General features: G+C 39.6%; 1 protein-coding gene and 1 pseudogene across 4 annotated transcripts in view; one reads left to right on the forward strand and one right to left on the reverse strand.

The window, feature by feature from the left end:
* The window catches only part of TMEM117 (transmembrane protein 117), a 515768-nt gene that overhangs the window by 52983 nt on the left and 446144 nt on the right, over positions 1 to 16641 (forward strand). The window lies entirely within an intron of this gene.
* LOC104653466 (protein LSM14 homolog A pseudogene) lies at positions 9776 to 10827 on the reverse strand (annotated as a pseudogene).

Below are 16641 nucleotides of genomic sequence, written 5' to 3' on the forward strand. Positions count from 1 at the left end.
ATTATTAAACAAGGCTAGGATTTATTTTATATTTGTAGGTTATTACACAGTCCAAAGATTATAGAGATGAAGGGAAATTAGACCAATTGTTTTCATATGATATACAGAGAAAAGCATTTGTGCATTCCTTTGCATCAGTAGTAATTAAGAAAGAATCTAGCATTTTTGTGTGTACATATTATGTGAGCTAGGAAATATAGGCTGAATGTTTATTTTTTAAATCACGAATTAAATTGGTACTCAGTGAAGTAAGTTAGATTTTGTAGGCATGCTTTGTTCAGTATGGTAGCCATTAACTACATGTGGCTACTAAGCATTTGAAATTTGCTCTAAGTATGACATGTATACCAGAATGAATACAAAGAAAATGTGAGATGTTTTACTAATACTTTTTACGTTGATTTTTATGTTGAATTGATAATATTTTAGATATATTTGATTATGTAAAATATTAAATCTGTTTCACTCTTTAAAGACTATAAAAATGTGTTTACTAAAAAATTTAAAATTATGTGTAAAGCTTGCATTATGTTCCTATTGCACAGTACTGCTCTAAACAGTCTTGGCATAGAAATATCTGTTTATACCCTTTATCCTTCTTTACCAAATTACGTCACTTTACCCCTTATTTTGAGGACAGTTTAAAGAGGTCTCCACTTTCTGCAAGCATTAACTTCTCTTGTCTCACATCACAAATTTCATTAAAAGTACTTCAAGAGTTTGCTCATCTCTAAGAGGTTTCATCTATAAAAAGTCAATTTTAAATTCACTTTAGGTCAATGAGCGTAAATGTTGTGGAGTTTAGCTGTGCATATATAGAAAGGAGGCTCTCTTCCTAGGGCAAGGGCACCTTCTGGTGGAAGATACTGAACACGGCAGCTTTTTCAATGATCAGAGGTAGATTTTAAGATTCTGGAACTGGCAAAAAAAATTGTTTCAGATGTTTGGAGGAAAAAAGCTAAGATTAACAATATAGATGTTTGTTTCTCTGCAGCATCTTTTGTAATTGAAGCTCATCTCAGTTCTGGGACTTATTTTTCTTAGTTATACAAGGCTAAGGTTGAGACAATGTAATAAGACATTGTGATTTGGAGTGCTTTTTAAAAATGCAAAGTTCTTATTTGAGTTTTTGGGTTTTTTTTCCCCCAAAAGTTTCCAATGGTGGTTTTTGTATCCATTATAAAAAGGAGAAGAGTTCTATATTTTTGTTTTTTTTTTAAATGTAAAACTTGAGGACGTTTAGCTTATTTAATATATACAAATAAGTTTCATTAGATAAATTAGGAAGAAGAGATATAATAAATAAGCCCTGTTACATTTTTTCAAGAAGTGATTTTAGTTATTTTGGAAATATGCATTTAAAAAGAGAAACATTGTTGAAAGGCTCAGGATCATGCATTTAATGTCTTTTTATGTTTCTTCTTGATGTATTATAGTACATATGAAGATTATTCAATTCATATCTCTTCATCACCACATTTCACATGCAAAGCCTGCTAAAAATAACTATGAAATCGCTGGGATCTTAAATACCATGAACAGAATAGATTTCTCATGATTTGGAGTTACACTAACCAAAAAAACAATACAGTTAAAATATGAGCCAACATCAAGCTAATCAGTTAAACAAAGATTTCCAAAACCATGTATTGCTTCTCAGGATAATGTAAGAACAGTTATGAGTGGTTATAAGGGAATCAATCAGTTGGATTTCCCTGTATAGACCCTGGCATCCCATTTCGAAATGTATAGACCCTGGCAGCCCATTTCTAAAATTGTGGTTTATTCATGCATATTACCTTCTTTGGAACCCAGTGAAAATGTGAAAAATATTCAGATGATGAAAACATTACACAAATACTATTCTTTGTATGAAAGACACCCCCCCCCCCCAAAAAAAACAAAAAACAAAAAACAGCAAGGAGTTAGCCAACCAAGTCTATTCTAAGGGAGGAAATATATTAAGAGTGGTCTGTAGCCAGGCGTAATGGCTCATGCCTATAATCTCAGCATTTTGGGAGGCTGAAGTAGGAGGATTGCCTCTGCCCAAGAGTTTTAGATCATCCTTGGCAGCAATGGCAAAAACCTGACTCTGCATGCCTATAGTCCAGCTACTCAGGAAGCTGTGATGAGAGGCTCTCTTGAGCATAGAACGTCAAGGCTGCGGTGAGCCATGATCACACCACGGCACTCCAGCCTGGGGAACAGAGTGATACTATTTCAAAAAACAAAACAAAACAAAACAACAACAAAAACTGGATTACTTTATGAGTGAAAGGAGCCAAAATTTGCCCATGTGGATAGCACAGAGGTGGAAATGACTATTTTACTCATAGGAGAATATTGTCTTTGCTTATTAATTAAAATGCTTTCATGAGTTTATATGTGGTAATACGTTTGGATCACTGTATTCAATACTATGTATTGTTTTATTGTTTCTTGGGTAAATAAATTCTCAATGGAATAAGAAAATTCATTCAAATCTATTTTCCCAAAAAGTCAACTTTTAGATTTATAGTATTTGTTTTAGTGGTAATTTTTGTTCACTTCTCTCTAGCATTTCCAGAAATCTACCCTTGTTTCATGGCTTCTAGTAAAGGCTTCTGTTGATGATGCCATATCGGTCCAAAAAAAGACTATTGGCTTTTTTTGATAGGGAAGCATCCATTTAAGTGGAATCTTCCAAGCAGCTGTCTCTACTATCTCCCATATTCTTGCTGTACTCTTACTGTTTTGTTTGCTTGTTGTGGAGTCCTAATTAGGGAAAAAGACTCAGGCTAGTGGGAACAGGGGAAAGCCAAAGGGAAAAGCAGATAAGCTGTAAAAGTCTGCCTTTCTTTCGGGTCCAGGACATGTAGCCCTCCTGCACAAATATAATCATCCTGTGCTCAGCTTATCACCAGATCCTACAGTTTAGCTCACTGCATTCTTGGCATTGTCACTACTGCACAAACCACAGCACAAGCACCGTCCTATAAAATCCCTGCAAGCCTTTGTCTCCTTGCAGTCATCTCCACTCTTGCTGACGCCCATTGCACTCTTGCAACGTATTTTCATACCTTCTACTTTCCCTATCTGCCTTTTTTTTACTTATAATTGTCTTGGTAAATTATTCTAACTGCCTATGCAATACCAGCCCCAGATAGTCACTACCCAAGACACCTATCCCATCCCATTAATGAAAGTGAGGCAGCGAGCCAATAAGCACTTCATGGATTAGTAGCAATCACAGTCTCTTGAGAGCAAGGTATCCACCTCCTTTTTTGGTGTGAACAATTCAGCTTTGTGTGTACTGGTCATAGTCAAGGCAGGCTGTGTAAGGACATTGTTTAAGATCAAGGTGCCCTATGCCTGTGTAGGCTTGTTGTCAACACATGACAAAGAGAATGGAGTACAGTTTCCTTCCTGACTTGTTCTCTTGCTGTCATAGAAATTTGAGGGCCTCCTCTGTTTTTCTTTTTATTTTCTTTCTTTTTCTTTTTTCTTTTCTTTTTTTTTTTTTTTTTTTGTTATCTAGACACAGTTTATGTTCATGAGAAAGAAATTTTTCTTTCAAAACAAGTGTGGATTCATTGTAAAACATTAAGGAAATGCAGCCAAGAGGGAAACCAAAAAGAACAGTATCTATAATTTACCATTTTGAGATGACTACTGTTAATACTTTTGGGAGTTTTCTTTTTAGGCATAAATCTATACTTTTATTTATTTTTCTTTCTTTTTTTTTTTGCAACTCGCCCTGTTGCCCAGGCTGGAGTGCAGTGGTGCAATCTCGGCTTACGCAATCTTTGGCTCCCGGATTCAAACAATTCTCCTTACTTAGCTTTCCGAGTAGCTGTGATTACAGGCAACACACCAGCATGCCCGGGTAATTTTCGTATATTTAGTAGAGATTGGGTTTCATCATATTAGCCAGGATGTTCTCGATCTCCTGACCTCGTAATCCTCCCACGTCAGCCTCCCAAAGTGCTAGGATTACAGGCATGAGCCACCCTGCCTGGCATATTTTATTTTTTAAATAAAGAAGCTTTATTACCTTTTGAATTTTTGGCTAACACCAAGCGTAAATAAAGAAGCTTTAACCTTAATGTGTAGGACAAATATGTGGAGTCCTAATTAGGGAAAAAGACTCAGGCCAGTGGGAACAGGGGAAAGCCAAAGGGAAAAGCAGATAAGCTGTAAAAGGACATGTAGCCCTCCTGCACAAATACAATCATCCTGTGCTCAGCTTATCACCAGATCCTACAGGTTAGCTCACTGCATTCTTGACATTGTCACTACTGCACAAACCACAGCACAAGCACCGTCCTATAAAATCCCTGCAAGCCTTCGTCTCCTTGCGGTCATCTCCACTCTTGCTGACTTGCCCATTGCACTCTTGCAACGTATTTTCATACCTTCTACTTTCCCTATCTGCCTTTTTTTACTTATAATTGTCTTGGTAAATTATTCTAACTGCCTATGCAATACCAGCCCCAGATAGTCACTACCCAAGACACCTATCCCATCCCATTAATGAAAATGAGGCAGCGAGCCAATAAGCACTTCATGGATTAGTAGCAATCACAGTCTCTTGAGAGCAGGGTCTCCTGACCTAAAGTGATCCACTGGCCTTGGCCTCCCAACGTGCTGGGATTATAGGTGTGAGCCACTGTGCCTGGCCTGGGCTTCACCTGTTTTCAGTGAGGGGTTGGATGGCTGCACTTGGTGTCATTTTTACCCAAAGCAAGAAGCAGGACTACTGCTTGAGACAAAGCTAGAATCAAGAGGAGTTTCCAGTACTCAAGAGGAGGTTTCCTAGGAGAAAATGTTATTGAGAATCTTATAAATAGCTATTCCCTGGGGAGAGTAATGATTAATGCAGGTTAAAAGTGAATAATGTACTTCTCTTCCCGTTATTTTCTGCAATGTACACAGAACTGAGTAAAACAAATTATTGCAGATTGTTGAAATAGCATCATGAAAAATTAAACAGTTGGAAGGCAACCTTTGTGGCATACATAGGGTCTTTTATAAGAAACTAAACTAAGGATGTTCTTTAAAAGGTGTAACTGGAATCACTTAGGATTTAATCTGGTTTGTCACCATGTCCTTCAGCTAGTGCAGACATGTGATCTCAGGACTGGGGCCCCTACTCTAGAAGATGCTAGCACTCTGACTCCAACAGCTCTGATGCGTCTCACTGCCGAGGCCTGGATGGAAGAAAATTCAGCAGAAGTTACACTTACGATGGCAGAAAGTTCAGCAGAAGTTATACTTATTTAGGATCAGCGAGAGGGCTGTGGTAGCTTCAATGATTGGACAAAGGCCAATCTACTCAAGGACAACAGTGATAGGAAGACAGATTTTATGGACTGGATGTGGAAGGAAAGGGGCTGTCGCTGTAAGAGTAAATTATGTGGCTGCGGGTGAGACCATTTGTTTGTTTCATAGCGAGGATTAAAGTAGCAGTTACAGATCCCTTCTTTCTCCTATGTTATGGAAGCTAAGATAGCTCTATGTGTTTTTGCATAGCTGGTGTGCCAAAGTTAGCCTCCACTTGGGGCAAATATGTGAAGAGAAGTAAAGCAAAGAGATTCCATAGTATAATATAAAAGTCCAGATGCAGAAAAACTAAGTTTAAATGTTGGTTGTGCCACTTACTAGATGTGTAACTTTAAATAATTTACTTTCTCCGAACATCACCAGTTTCATATCTGTGAAAGAGGCATACTACCTACCTCACAGTATTGCTTCGAGGATTAAATAAAATATAAAGTGCAAAGGACTCCACATTGTACTTTGTATATTGTAAATGCTCAGTAAAGAGTAACTTACTGTTCTTCATGTGATTCTATGTAGTATGAATAATACTTTCTCATGCCTTATTGATGAGATATGCCATCTGTTAGCCATACAACTGTTATATAATTGCATACTTTTTGTTATTAGGAGTTTGCATCATCAGTGTGAATGAATTGCTTATGGAAAAGCAATTCTAAACTCATGCCCCACTGATAATGAATGGAGAGAAGTGAGGTGATATTTATTGAGCCCTTATTGTATATTTCTGTGTACATTAGTTAATCATTACAACTTAATGAGATAGATATTATTATACTTTTTTTTAATCTTGAGGAAACTGAGGATCAGAGATTAAGTTGCCCAAGGTAATACTGATCAATGGTCCCTAAGCTTTTTTGGCACCAGGGGTGGGTTTTATGGAAGACAGTGTTTTCCAGTGACTGAGGTTTGGGGAGCAAGAGATGGTTTCAGGGTGAAAGCTCCACTTCAGATCATCAGGCATTGGATTTTTTTTTTTTTTTTTGAGACAGTGTCATTCTTGTCACCCAGGCTGGAGTGCAATGGCATGATCTCAGCTCACCGCAGCCTCTGCCTTCCAGGTTCAAGCAATTCTCCTGCCTCAGCCTCCTAAGTAGCTGGGATTACAGGTGCCCATCACCATGCCTGGCTAATTTTTGTGTTTTTAGTAGAGGCAGGGTTTCGCTATATTGGCCAGGCTTCACTTGAACTCCTGACCCCAGATGATCTGCCCACTTTGGCATCTGAAAGTGCTGGGATAACAGGCGTGAGCCACTTCACCCAGCCTGGATTGTTAAAAGGAGAGCACAACCTAGATCCCTTGCATGTGCAGTTCACAATAGGGTTTGCACTGTTTTTTTATTTTTTCCTTTTCTTGTCTTTTTTTTTCTTTTTATTTTTTTGAGACAGAATCTCACACTGTCACCCGGGTTGGAGTGCAGTAGTGTGATCTTGGCTAACTGTAACCTCCACCGCCCAGGTTCAAGTGATTCTCCTGCCTCAGCCTCCCTAGTAGCTGGGACTACAGGAGCCTGCCACCACACCTGGCTAATTTTTTGTATTTTTAGTAGAGATGGGGTTTCACTATGTTGGCCAGGCTGGTCTTGAATGCCTGACCTTGTGATCCACCCCCCTCAGCCTGCCAGAGTGCTAAGATTATAAGCATGAGTCACTGCATCTGGCCGAGGTTTGCACTCTTATGAGAATCTGTTGCTGCCACTGATCAGATAGGAGGTGGAGCTCAGGCGGTAATGCTCACTTTCCAGCTGCTCATCTCCTGCAGTGCAGCCCAGTTCCTAACAGGCCATGAACCCATACCATTCTGAGACCCAGAGGTTGGAAACCCACCCCTGATGTAGATAATAAATGGTGTGATTGACATTTGACCCAGCAATCCCATTTCTGGATATATATCCAAAGGATTATAAAACATTCAACTATAAAGACACATGCACATGTATGTTTATTGAGGCACTGTTCACATTAGTAAAGACTTTGAACAAACCCAAATGCCCATCAAAGATAGACTGGATAAAGAAAATGTGGCATATATACACCATGGAATACTATGCAGCCATATGAAAGGATGTCCTTTGCAGGGACATGGATGAAGCTGGAAACCATCATTCTCAGCAAACTGACACAAGAAAAGAAAACCAAACACTGCATGTTCTCACTCATGAGTGGGCGTTGAACAATGAGAACACATGGACACAGGGAGGGGAGCATCACACACTGGGGCCTGTTGGGGGGTAGGGGTTTAGGGGAGGGATAGCAGGGGTAGGGGGATTAGGGAAGGCTAACATTAGGAGAAATACCTAATGTAGATGACAGGCAGATAGATGCAGCAAACCACCAATGCACATGTGTAACTGTATAACAAACCTGCGTGTTCTGCACATGTACCCCAGAACTTAAAGCATAATAATAAAAAATAATAAATGATGTGGTTGAAATAGTTTTGTTTGAAAGTACGATTTATACTTTACTTTCTAACATTGCATTTACTTTTAAATAAGAGAAATGTTGAGGGACAGACTATAACCACTTTGCTGAAATTATGAAAAAAGCAAGACATAGATTTCATTTATATTTAATTCTTAGAGCAATGGTTGATTCTTGCATATTTCTTGCAGGTTCTTTGGGTAGCAGATTTTGAGAAGTAGGTGCAGGAAGTCAATGGGAAGTGCTCTTGGAAGGGAAGAGGGTAGAGCAGGATAAGACAGGCAGCAGTTTGGTTGCAATACAGTCACAACAAGGTCCCCGCAAGCCCCACACAGGGACCTCTGAACCTAGAATAAATAGTCCTTCAGCTTAGACCTGTGGAGGAGGGCTTGGGCTTTTATACAATCACATACATCAGCCATTGGATGAGGGCTGCTCTGGGAAGGGCGTGACCTTGGGAGAGACAGCTCTCTTCAGGCAAGAGCAGTTCTTAGAGAGGGCTGAGGATAGAGTTGTGAGCAGTCAGCTGACAACCTTCCCAGCAGCTTGGAAAATCAGTCATTTGGTCTTGAAAGGGGTATTTGGGAAGTGCTGCCCAGCATTCATGACATGTTCTATAATATGTAACTCATAAAAGGGGGGAAAGTAACATTTAATGTAGGAATAGAGTTTTATTTTCAGTGTTCTCTTTTTGAAGCAGTTATAAAATAAATAGAAATTTGACTTTTGATATTTTCCTTTCAAAGGTTAACAACTTTTTTTGCAACTTCTGGGTTATATTGACATTGTACTTTGGTCTGGACTATAAGACCATTAATGAAGATCTGTCAATAAATCTTACCTCATGGAGTGTAAAAGTACCTTTTCTCTCTTCATTCAAATGAGAATCGTTTGGATGTCCTGTCATTCTAGAAGGGTTTTGAAGATAAAAGTAGCATCTGTCTTTTTCATCAGATTTTAGGGCTAGAGAAATATTTTATCCAAGGGATATTTTCTTTTTTGTTGTTGTTGTTTTTGAGATGGAGTTTTGCTCTTGCTGCCCAGGCTGGAGTGCAGTGGCGCCATCTTGGCTCACTGCAACCTCTGCTTCTCAGGTTCAAGTGATTCTTCTGCCTCAGACTCCAGAGTAGCTGGGACTATAGGCACATGCTACTACGCCCTGCTAATTTTTGTATTTTCAGTAGAGACAAGGTTTCACCATGTTGGCCAAGATGTTCTCTATCTCCTGACCTTATGATCTGCCCACCTCGGCCTCCCAAAGTGCTGGGATTACAGGCATGACCCACAGCGCCTGGCCCCAAGGGATCTTTTCTAATGAATACTTTTAAAGAAGACATTGGTTTGTCTCAATTCACTTAGGTGTCATGTTATATATATTCTAAAATTATTTAAAAATTCATCTTTCTTTTTTTTCTAAAGAGGAAATCTTGGCAGATAAAGTACTTATTTTTGTTACTTTCTTATTGATTCCTAATGATTTTCCCAGAGAGGCGGTCATGGATGTTTCCTATTCTGTTTAAGGACCATCCTCCTCCACATCCACTAACTTCTCACTTTACTGACATCATTTTGACATCTCTCAATTCTATTCCTCCACATTTCAGGATTTATCTACTTTTAAAATATGACCCTTCTTTTCCCTTTACCATTTGATAAGTATTTGTGCATACCGTGTGCTAGGTACTCTTCTAGGTGCATGGAATATGCCAGTGAACAAAACACACAGAAGTTCCTGCCCTCATTGAGCTTACAGTCTTAACTTTTCTAGATTCCATTTCTGTTCTTGTGCCAACTTCTAATGTTTCCTTTGGGAAATACCTCTTGAATATTTTTTTCTATTCCAAATATATTTAATGCTCATGTTGTAAGATGAGCCGTCCACCCCCAAAAGTAACTGCATTTTATCTTTGAAATTAAGCAGAAAAACAAACAAAAAACTAAAACCCAGTGCTGGTGACAAATGTACAATGAATTCACTTCTTCATTCTTTGCAAAGACTGAAATCAATTTTCAGGACCATGAAGAGCTAGAAATTCACCTGTTTTCAGAGACTTGTTTGTAGACTATGCAGCAACTTTGTTGTCTTTCCTATATTCAGAATCTGCAAGCTCCCGGCCCCCATGACCTCCTCTGAATCCACCACAAAATCCTCAAGGGGCAGTGGAGGTACCACCTCTGCCACCACCATGCCCACTGCCACCACAGAAACCAAGACCTCCTTGGGATTCCAAATGTTTCAGCATTTAATCTTTCTTCAGCCCAGGTTGGTCTCTGCTCTCTATTGTCATCACAAGAAATATTATCAAAGAAGGATTTAGTTTTATCATAATAGCAATTAGGTCCAAGTGGATCTTCATCAGCATTTCCTTCACTATTTTGAGTATCAACTCCTGAGTCTCCTTTATCTTCACTATTTGCAGGCTTCTCCTGTTTCTCAAGTTTATCTTCTTTTAATTTAAGCTTATTATGAAACGCTCTGTCAATTTCTTCCTTGTTGAATTGTGCATTTGCACTTTCAAAGTCATAGTGTTTCTCAAATTTCATTGGCCCATCTCACCGAATACCAGATCTTTCCCTGCCACCCCGATGACCCCCACGCCCTCTCCTTGGAGCTGAAGGAGCACCTGGAGCTACTTTTCTCTTGTTATCATTTCTGAATTGCTCATTTTCTGGCCTTGAAACTTTGTGTACTTCAGCTTGCCTGTGCTCCTCTATTGCTTTTTGGCTGGTAGATGGCAAAGGCGTAGTTGATACAGGGCTCCTTCTCTCAACAGGTGCTGGAACAGGTCAGTGGGCCGAAGCGGCCTGCACTGCTTGTTCCATGGTTGGGCTTTTTCTCAAAGGGTCTAACTGAGGGCTTGAACGACCTTGAGGTAACTGTGTTTTTAGGGATCTTGTATCCTGTGTAAAGGCAGAACCAACCGCACTACTTCGGGGTAAGGTACTACTGTTTGATGTTTCTGTTCCAAAGGATGTCAAAGAGCTTCCAGCACCAACAGCAGCACCAAACTGCTGCCCAACTAAAGAACTTGGACTGAACTGACTGTATGTGGGCATCCTGACGAATGGCCCACAGGAACCCATGGACTGGAATGAAGAAGTCATGAGCCTAGTGAGGACTGAAAGATAGCTGGGTCTTGAGGCAAAGAACACTGTGGCTTTGGTGGCTCACAAACAGTGAGGTCTTTAGTGTCACTCCCACAGAATATAATGTATTCAAAGACTTCATCTCGAGGTGGTATTGGACGACCTGTTGGTCTGTCTTCTGTACCAAAGGATCAAACTCTGGTGAGGGCTACGGTGGAGTGTTCGGTGTTGGTGTAGAGGGTGCCCTCGTAGCGGATCTCCGCCTTGGAGATGAGGCTGATCTTGCTGCCAATGTAAGGGGTGCCCTCCCCCACCCCATGGCACTGCTGCCGCCGCCCCGGGCCACTCACAGAGAGGCAGATCCCACGCCGCTGTCGCCTGTCCGCGTGCCGGCTTGCTCCATGGGCGCCTACAGCCGCTTCAGACCCAGCATGGCTGCGGCTCCCCCAGCCTCCTCCCGCCCTCAAGCTGTGGTGCTGCAGCGGCCGGGGGCGCGGGGCCACCTCTTGAATTTTTAAGTTTTCTAACTGCTTTCTAGAAAATACTCATATCCTCTTATTTTATATAATTTTCTCCTAATTAAGTTACTGTAAAACTACCATATTCATATTTTTTCCTCTGTTGTTTAAAAGTAGTCTGCATTTACCTTCAGCTTCCTTAGCTCTCTATTATTCCTTCACCTCGTTTTTCATTAGACGTTTGCAAAACTGTCCCCTGGAAAATATACTTACAAAAGAGCCAATTTTTTTGCCTCCACTGCTACTGTCATTATCTCTTTCTTAGAAAATTGCAATAGCCTTTTCCCTAATGGGCCTCTTTGTCAATAATTACTATAGTCATCAAATTTACCTTGTAAGCTGCTCTCATAATACTCTTGGTATCAGGAGGTCAAGACCACCCCTAGTTTTGATGACTCGTGGGGAGAACTCACAGGCCTCAGCATATATTAGGACTCATGGATGGGATTTATGGAGAAAGAATCCAAAGGAAAGATAACAAAGGGAAAAGGGTGCATGGGGGCAAAATCCCGGGGAAATCAGGCGCGAACTTCCAGAATTGTTTCCCAGTGAAGGCACAGGAGACACATTTAATTCCCCCAGCAAGGGATTGTGACAACACATAAGAAATGTTGTCAACCAGGAAAACTTGTCAGAGGCTCAGTGGCTAGGCTTCTCACTAGGAGCTGGTCATGTAGGCACCCTCTGCCTGGCATGTAACCAAATTCCAGGTTCCCAGAAGGAAAGCAGGTGTTCAGGGTAAGCCATATTGTTTATGTAAACAGCTTAGGCACAGTGAACCAGCCTTTAAATTATGATATAATGAGACCCTTTCCTAAACTCAAGTTTCCAGATGCCAGCCAAGGGCCAACTTTGCAAGCAGGCTTTTCTAAGGACAGCAACTTAGATCTGCCATGTTAACTATTTTCTGTACATTCTTCATAAAGTGCAGCTCTAATCTAACTTCCTTCTTTTCTTCATTCCAGAGGTATTCATTGAAAATCTGCAATGTGTCAGACACTATTTTAGGTACTGGGACTATAGTGATAAACAAAATAGATAAACCCCTGTCATATTTTTATCTGTATGAGAAGATAGACTATAAAGTGATAAATGAAAAATGAACAATAAATGTCATATGGTATTCAAGATTATGAAATAAAATAAAGCAATTTAATGGGAAAAAGAGCAAGGGATAGGGTAGACATTATTTTAGATAAGGTCATCAGGGAAGGCTTGTCTGAAGAAGTTAGATTTTATCAGAGACCGAAAGGAATGTCTAGGCAGAAAGAATAGCAAGTGAAAAGCCCAGAGGTGAAATGAGCTTGATACGATGTTCCAGAAACAGCAAGAAGGCCAGCGTAGCTGGAGTGCAATGTGGAAGGTAGAGAGTGGGAGGAGAAGAGTTTGGAAAACCTTGCAAAGTTGGCCCTTGGCTGGCATCTGGGAACTTGTGTTTGGGGAAGGGTCTCATGATTCCATAATTTCAAAAGCTGGTTCATTGTGCCTAAGCTGTTTACATAAACAATATGGCTTACCTTGAACACCTGCTTTCCTTCTGGGAGGCTGGAATTTGGTTACATGCCAGATTATGTTGGCTCTTTTAGGGGGCCACAATTATGGATTTTATTCTAAGTATAATATAAAATTCTCAAATCATTTTGAACAGGAAGGACATGACCTAATTTATATTATTAATTGATTATATTAGTTGCCATGTCAAAAACTAACTGTAAGAGAACAAGAATGGAAGCACAGAGACAAATCAATTGCTTTTCTAGAAGTCTTAAGACATCATGGAAGCTTGGACTAGGATGAGAGCAGTGAAGAGGTGAGAATCTTATGACACTTTACTGCTTAAAAACTTACATCACCCAGTTGGCTACAGTATGTAGTTCAGATACCTTCAAGGCATTTTTTTTTGAAACTTAAGTTTCAGTCTTGCCCTTATTCCCAGTACACATTTCCCAAATGTGCATATTTAAATCAACCCAAATCTCTGTCCATTACTTAAGTATTCTAGACTTTCTTACTTTCATGATTCATTTTATACTCAGTTCTCTTTGTGAAAAATCACAATCCCCTTTAGCTATTTTTTCCCATTCAAATTTGACCTGTTCTTCAAAACCACCTTTTCATAAATCTTTCCCTATTTTCTACTTTGAAATTAATTTTTCTTCCCATATATTTCACTTGCCTATTTCTGCCTAAAAACCTATCCCAGACTTAGTGGTTTAGAATATCAATTTTTCCTTTCTTGTGATTTTGTGGGTTAGCAGTTTATGAAGGCCTCAGGTGCATGGTTCATCTGAAGTCTCATCAACTGAAGTAGCTGGGACTAGAGGATCCATATTCAAGATGGCTTCCTTAGTCACAAGTTTGGGACCTCAGTGCTTCTTGGCCTTTCTCCACCTCTGCATGGCACCTCGTCCTTCAGAGCTTTGGCTTCTCTCAGCATAACAACTTCTTAAAGGCATCAGGAGACCAAGATGGAAGCTACCATTCCTCTTAAAGGTTAGGTCTGCAAGTGACATACCATCACTTCTGTAATATTCTATTGGTCCCTGAAATCACAGGCCAGCTCAGATTCAAGGGAGTGGAAAGAAAGTCACTGCTCTTTGCCAAGAGCATGGCATGGACATGTAGGGAGAAAAGGAATTAATGTCAGCCACCTTGGAGACAGCTACCACAGCAAACTGCCTTACTCACATTTCCATTTTCAAGGTGTTGGTTGGTATTATGTGTTTTCACACATGTCTCATCTCCCTCATTAAATTGTAAATTCTTTGAGGGAGAGAGTGGTGGCTGGTTCATCTTTGTAAATTTAACTTTTAAGTTCAGAGGTACATGTGCAGGATGTGCAGGTTTGTTACATAGGTAAATGTGTCATGGGGTTGGTTGTACAGATTATTTCATCACCCAGGTATTAAGCCTGGTACCTATCAGTGATATTTCCTCCTTGTCTGTCTCTCACCCTCCCCGCTACGCATCTGTGTGTTTTCATTTAGCTCCCACTTAGAACATGTGGTCTTTGGCTTTCTGTTCCTGCATTAGTTTGCTAAGGATAATGGCCTCCAGCACTGTCCATGTCCCCACAAAGGACATGATTTCATTCTTTTTGTGGCTGCATAGTATTCCATTGTGTATATGTATCACATTTTCTTTATCCAGTCTATCATTGATGGGCATTCTGGTTGATTCCATATCTTTGCTATTGACATCACAGATTTTCAATGCACATTTAAAAAACAGAATTTATATGACAAAGGCAGGCACAGTGGCTCATGCCTGTAATCTAGCACTTTGGGAGGCTGGGGAAGGTGGATCATGAGGTCAGGAATTTGAGACCAGCCTGGCCACCATGGTGAAACCCTGTATCTACTAAAAATACAAAAAAAAAAAAAAAAAATTAGCTGGATGTGGTGACAGGTGCCTGTAATCCCAGCTACTTGGAGGCTGAGGCAGGAGAATCATTTGAACCCAGGAGGTGGAGGTTGCAGTGGGCTGAGATCATGCCATTGCACTCGAGACTCTATCACACACATACACACACGGAATTTATATGGCAATATTCTTAGAAAATACATACAAAAATAAAAACTAATTCAGTTGAACACATAATTGTTGCATATATACTAAGTTCAATGGGTTTATTGTGAGGATTGAACATTTTGCTTTTAAAAAGCTTTTAAGTTCAGGGCTAACGCAGGTGTGTTACATAGGTAAACTTGTGTCATGGGAGTTCGTTGTGCTGATTATTTCGTCATCCAGCATTAAGCCTACTATCCATTGGTTATTTTTCCTGATTATCTTCCTCCTCCCACCCTCTGTCCCCCAAAAGACCCCAGTGTGTTGGGTTGTTCACTTTTATTTGTCTATGTGTTCTCATCATTTAGTTCCTGCTTGTAATTAAGAACATGAAGTATTTGATTTTCTGTTCCTGCGTTAAGTTTGCTAAGGATAATGGCCTCCAGCTCTATCCATGTCCTTTCAAAGAACATGATCTCATTCTTTTTCATGGCTGCATAGTGTTCTATGGTGTATATGTACCATATTTTCTTTATCTGGTCTATCACTGATGCACATTTAGGTTGATTCTGTGTCTTTGCTATTGAGAATAGTGCTTTAATGAATATATGCATGCATGTGTCTTATTATATTTGAATAGTTTTACAGTTTACAAATGAATTAAAGCCATTATACATTTACTAGGCAAAGTTCTGTGATGGGTACTGTGGGAAATACAAAGATGAATGACACCATCTTCAACATAACATTATTAATTCATGTCTCAAAACAACTGTCTGAAGTGGTGGAGAAAATTTGCCAGTCTCGTATTATACATGAAAAATGGCCAAGGAAACTTTTGTCAGATATGGTGCTATAATTTAGTTTGTTTCCAGGGCAGTGATATTCCCTATACCATGCTAACAGTCTAATGCTTAGTTTATATTCAACGCCCTTCATCATATGTCCTTAACCTGACCCTTCCATTTATGTCTCAATAGCTTTTAAGTACAGCTAGTGCTCGACTTACGACCACGATTGGTTCCGACAGACCCGTCGTAACACGATTTGGTTGTAAGTTGAGTAGGCTATATGTACAGAACTGTGAAATAATGTTATAAAAATCTTTAAGTCATATTTTATCATAATTTTCTTTCATTATTGTCATATATCATAATTTTCGTTGTTCATTTTATGCCATTTGTATCATCTCTACACCATTTTGTTTCTTATTTTTACATTCGTCAGGTTTAAGTAAAACACTGTATTACCAGTACAACTGGTTTAATATTTGCAAAACATACAAAATTACAAAATACAGGTGCATACAAAAATACAAAATACAGGTGTAAAAAATACCATAGGAGACATTTTCCCAATTGCAAAACATATCAAAATATATAAACATGTATGAAACATTTTATTGGCCACTGGTGCTCGGCTGTGGATTGCTGATGTTGTCATCTGAGGCAGCAGTTGGGGTTACTGCAGTTGGTTTTTTCATAAACATGGTGAGCTTTGTCTGAATTGTATGTTTTTTTTTTTCTTCATAAATTTCACGATATGGACGAAACACATCGTGTGCCATCCGTTCAATCCTTGCAAATCGTTCGATGTTTGGGTCCATTGCTTCGAAATGTATAAGAAGTTTATTCAGTAAAGATAAACCGTCTGATAATCCCTTAGTGGTGAACTTTCTTTCTGGCTCCTCCTCTTCTTTCTCTGCTTCTCCTCTTTCTTCTTCCGCCACTCTTTCTTCTTCCAGTTCGAATAGCTTTCATTTGTAAGTTCATCAGCATTGAAAATC

The sequence above is a fragment of the Saimiri boliviensis genome, chromosome 7, assembly GCF_048565385.1.
Source record: "Saimiri boliviensis isolate mSaiBol1 chromosome 7, mSaiBol1.pri, whole genome shotgun sequence".
Classification (NCBI taxonomy): domain Eukaryota; kingdom Metazoa; phylum Chordata; class Mammalia; order Primates; family Cebidae; genus Saimiri; species Saimiri boliviensis.